Below are 5,000 nucleotides of genomic sequence, written 5' to 3'. Positions count from 1 at the left end.
CCTGGATGCTATGAGAGTGGAGCAGGGATGCATGCTGGACCGAGGAGAGGTGCTGAAACTCGGCCTGGATCTGTGTCTGTGACTGGACGTTATGAGAGGGGAGCAGGGATGAATTCCTGACCGAGGAGAGGTGCTGAAACTCGGCCTGGATGTGTCATTGCACAGGGCATGAGTGCCTGGATGTTCTGAGAGGGGAGCAGGGATGAATGCTGGACCGAGGAGAGGTGCTGAAACTCGGCCTGGATCTGTGTCTGTGACTGGACGTTATGAGAGGGGAGCAGGGATGAATTCCTGACCGAGGAGAGGTGCTGAAACTCGGCCTGGATGTGTCATTGCACAGGGCATGAGTGCCTGGATGTTCTGAGAGGGGAGCAGGGATGAATTCCTGACCGAGGAGAGGTGCTGAAACTAGGCCTGGATGTGTGTCATTGCGCAGGGCATGAGAGACTGGATGCTGTGAGAGGACAAAAGCCGTGAATGCTGTCCGAGCAGAGGTGCTGAAACTCGGCCTGGGTTCTGTTTGTCTGTGCGCAGGGCATGAGTGCCTGGACGTTATGAGAGGGGAGCAGGGATGATTGCCTGACCGAAGAGAGGTGCTGAAACTCGGCCTGGATGTGTGTCTCTGGGCCGGGCATGAGAGACTGGCTGTTGGGAGAGGACGGCAGCCATGAATACTGGACCGAGGAGAGGTGCTGAAACTCGGCCTGGATGTGTGTCTGTGGGCAGGGCATGAGAGACTGGCTGTTGGGAGAGGAAAGCAGCCATGAATGCTGTCCATGCAGAGGTGCTGAAACTCGGCCTGGATTTGTGTCTGTGGGCAGGGCACGAGAGCCTGGATGTTGGGCATGAATCCCAGTTCAGAAAAAGGACCTTTTCTGAAAGAAACACAGGAATCGCCTTCTTTTCCCGAGTTAAGACGAAATACGGATTTTTGTTAAAAAGTGATTTCCTTGGGCCAGAACAAGTTCAGACTCCTTAGTCCTTCATATATACATACATATATATCCATTCTAAGTAGGTTGCTTGCATAAACCTGCACAAACCCGGATAAATGGCCTCTTTTGGGATCAAAACACAGGAATCGCCTTCTTTTCCCGAGTTAAGACGAAATACGGATTTTTGTTAAAAAATGATTTCCTTGGGCCAGAACAAGTTCAGACTCCTTAGTCCTTCATATATACATAGAGATATATCCATTCTAAGTAAGTTCCATGCATAAACCTGCACAAACCCGGATAAATGGCCTCTTTTGGGATCAAAACACAGGAATCGCCTTCTTTTCCCGAGTTAAGACGAAATACGGATTTTTGTTAAAAAGTGATTTCCTTGGGCCAGAACAAGTTCAGACTCCTTAGTCCTTCATATATACATACATATATATCCATTCTAAGTAAGTTGCTTGCATAAACCTGCACAAACCCGGATAAATGGCCTCTTTTGGGATCAAAACACAGGAATCGCCTTCTTTTCCCGAGTTAAGACGAAATACGGATTTTTGTTAAAAAATGATTTCCTTGGGCCAGAACAAGTTCAGACTCCTTAGTCCTTCATATATACATAGAGATATATCCATTCTAAGTAAGTTCCATGCATAAACCTGCACAAACCCGGATAAATGGCCTCTTTTGGGATCAAAACACAGGAATCGCCTTCTTTTCCCGAGTTAAGACGAAATACGGATTTTTGTTAAAAAGTGATTTCCTTGGGCCAGAACAAGTTCAGACTCCTTAGTCCTTCATATATACATACATATATATCCATTCTAAGTAGGTTGCTTGCATAAACCTGCACAAACCCGGATAAATGGCCTCTTTTGGGATCAAAACACAGGAATCGCCTTCTTTTCCCGAGTTAAGACGAAATACGGATTTTTGTTAAAAAATGATTTCCTTGGGCCAGAACAAGTTCAGACTCCTTAGTCCTTCATATATACATAGAGATATATCCATTCTAAGTAAGTTCCATGCATAAACCTGCACAAACCCGGATAAATGGCCTCTTTTGGGATCAAAACACAGGAATCGCCTTCTTTTCCCGAGTTAAGACGAAATACGGATTTTTGTTAAAAAGTGATTTCCTTGGGCCAGAACAAGTTCAGACTCCTTAGTCCTTCATATATACATACATATATATCCATTCTAAGTAGGTTGCTTGCATAAACCTGCACAAACCCGGATAAATGGCCTCTTTTGGGATCAAAACACAGGAATCGCCTTCTTTTCCCGAGTTAAGACGAAATACGGATTTTTGTTAAAAAATGATTTCCTTGGGCCAGAACAAGTTCAGACTCCTTAGTCCTTCATATATACATAGAGATATATCCATTCTAAGTAAGTTCCATGCATAAACCTGCACAAACCCGGATAAATGGCCTCTTTTGGGATCAAAACACAGGAATCGCCTTCTTTTCCCGAGTTAAGACGAAATACGGATTTTTGTTAAAAAATGATTTCCTTGGGCCAGAACAAGTTCAGACTCCTTAGTCCTTCATATATACATAGAGATATATCCATTCTAAGTAAGTTCCATGCATAAACCTGCACAAACCCGGATAAATGGCCTCTTTTGAGATCAAAACACAGGAATCGCCTTCTTTTCCCGAGTTAAGACCAAATACGGATTTTTGTTAAAAAGTGATTTCCTTGGGCCAGAACAAGTTCAGACTCCTTAGTCCTTCATATATCCATTATAAGTAGGAACCATGCACACACCTCTTTAAATGACCTTTATCCCGGTTCAGAAAAACGCCAAAGTGTCAAAAAGTACCAGGGGCATGAAGCCCGGTTCAGAAAAACGTCAAAGTGTCAAAAAGTACCAGGGGCATGAAGCCCGGTTCAGAAAAACGTCAAAGTGTCAAAAAGTACCAGGGGCATGAAGCCCGGTTCAGAAAAACGTCAAAGTGTCAAAAAGTACCAGGGGCATGAAGCCCGGTTCAGAAAAACGTCAAAGTGTCAAAAAGTACCAGGGGCATGAAGCCCGGTTCAGAAAAACGTCAAAGTGTCAAAAAGTACCAGGGGCATGAAGCCCGGTTGAGAAATATTTTCTAAGTGCCAAAAAGTACCAGGGGTGAGAATCCCGGTTGAGAAAATTTTCTAAGTGCCACATAGTACCAGAGGTGAAAAAGTTTATAGTACCAGGGGTGATAAAGTTTGAAAAAATTTCTGTCAGACAACGGGAAAAGGGGACGATGGGCCGAGTCAGCCCAAGGCCCGCCCCTATTCTCCCACACGACGAGGTTATTAGCAGACGACGAAAACACCATCTGCACGATTTCAGAAACCCAGTTTTCGGAAAAATATCTGAGTACCAGACTGGGACGGTGAATTGATAATCCGAAAGATGACACTTTCCACGGCCTGAAATGATGGAGGAAGGGGGCAAAAGCTCCAGCCTGGCTCCTGGAGGAGGGGTCCAAAGGCAAGAACGTGTGTCCGAGGATGGGTGCAGGAGAGCGGATTCAAGGCGCGGCTGACCGCTAGAAGCTCCAGGCCGGTTCCTGGAAGATGGGAGGCCGACTTTGGCAGAGCATGAGTCCGAGGAAGGTGCTGGAGAGCGGATTCAAGGCGCGGCTGACCGCTGGAAGCTCCAGGCCGGTTCCTGGAAGATGTGAGGCCGACTTTGGCAGAGCATGAGTCCGAGGAAGGTGCTTGAGAGCGGATTCAAGGTGCGGCTGACCGCTAGAAGCTCCAGGCTGGTTCCTGGAAGATGTGAGGCCGACTTCGGCAGAGCATGAGTCCGAGGAAGGTGCTTGAGAGCGGATTCAAGGCGCGGCTGACCGCTAAAGGCTCCAGGCTGGTTCCTGGAAGACGGGAGGCCGGCCTGGAGGAGAATGTGTCCGAGGAAGGTGCTTGAGAGCGGATTCAAGGTGCGGCTGACCGCTGGAAGCTCCAGGCTGGTTCCTGGAAGATGTGAGGCCGACTTTGGCAGAGCATGAGTCCGAGGAAGGTGCTGGAGAGCGGATTCAAGGCGCGGCTGACCGCTAAAGGCTCCAGGCTGGTTCTTTGAAGATGTGAGGCCGGCCTGGAGGAGAATGTGTCCGAGGAAGGTGCTGGAGAGCGGATTCAAGGTGCGGCTGACCGCTGGAAGCTCCAGGCTGGTTCCTGGAAGATGTGAGGCCGACTTTGGCAGAGCATGAGTCCGAGGAAGGTGCTGGAGAGCGGATTCAAGGTGCGGCTGACCGCTAGAAGCTCCAGGCTGGTTCCTGGAAGACGGGAGGCCGACGTTGGCAGAGCATGAGTCCGAGGAAGGTGCTGGAGAGCGGATTCAAGGCGCGGCTGACCGCTGGAAGCTCCAGGCTGGTTCCTGGAAGATGGGAGGCCGACTTTGGCAGAGCATGAGTCCGAGGAAGGTGCTGGAGAGCGGATTCAAGGCGCGGCTGACCGCTGGAAGCTCCAGGCTGGTTCCTGGAAGATGGGAGGCCGACTTTGGCAGAGCATGAGTCCGAGGAAGGTGCTGGAGAGCGGATTCAAGGCGCGGCTGACCGCTGGAAGCTCCAGGCTGGTTCCTGGAAGATGGGAGGCCGACTTTGGCAGAGCATGAGTCCGAGGAAGGTGCTGGAGAGCGGATTCAAGGCTCGGCTGTCCGCTAGGAGCTCCAGGCTGGTTCTTTGAAGATGTGAGGCCGGCCTGGAGGAGAGTGTGTCCGAGATAGGTGCTGGAGAGCGGATTCAAGGCGCGGCTGACCGCTGGAAGCTCCAGGCTGGTTCCTGGAAGATGGGAGGCCGACTTTGGCAGAGCATGAGTCCGAGGAAGGTGCTGGAGAGCGGATTCAAGGCGCGGCTGACCGCTGGAAGCTCCAGGCTGGTTCCTGGAAGATGGGAGGCCGACTTTGGCAGAGCATGAGTCCGAGGAAGGTGCTGGAGAGCGGATTCAAGGCTCGGCTGTCCGCTGGGAGCTCCAGGCTGGTTCTTTGAAGATGTGAGGCCGGCCTGGAGGAGAATGAGTCCGAGGAAGGTGCTGGAGAGCGGATTCAAGGTGCGGCTGACCGCTGGAAGCTCCAGG

This window comes from Odontesthes bonariensis, unplaced genomic scaffold, assembly GCF_027942865.1.
Source record: "Odontesthes bonariensis isolate fOdoBon6 unplaced genomic scaffold, fOdoBon6.hap1 scaffold_120, whole genome shotgun sequence".
In the NCBI taxonomy this organism is placed as follows: domain Eukaryota; kingdom Metazoa; phylum Chordata; class Actinopteri; order Atheriniformes; family Atherinopsidae; genus Odontesthes; species Odontesthes bonariensis.
Note: the sequence above shows the minus strand (reverse complement) of the source record.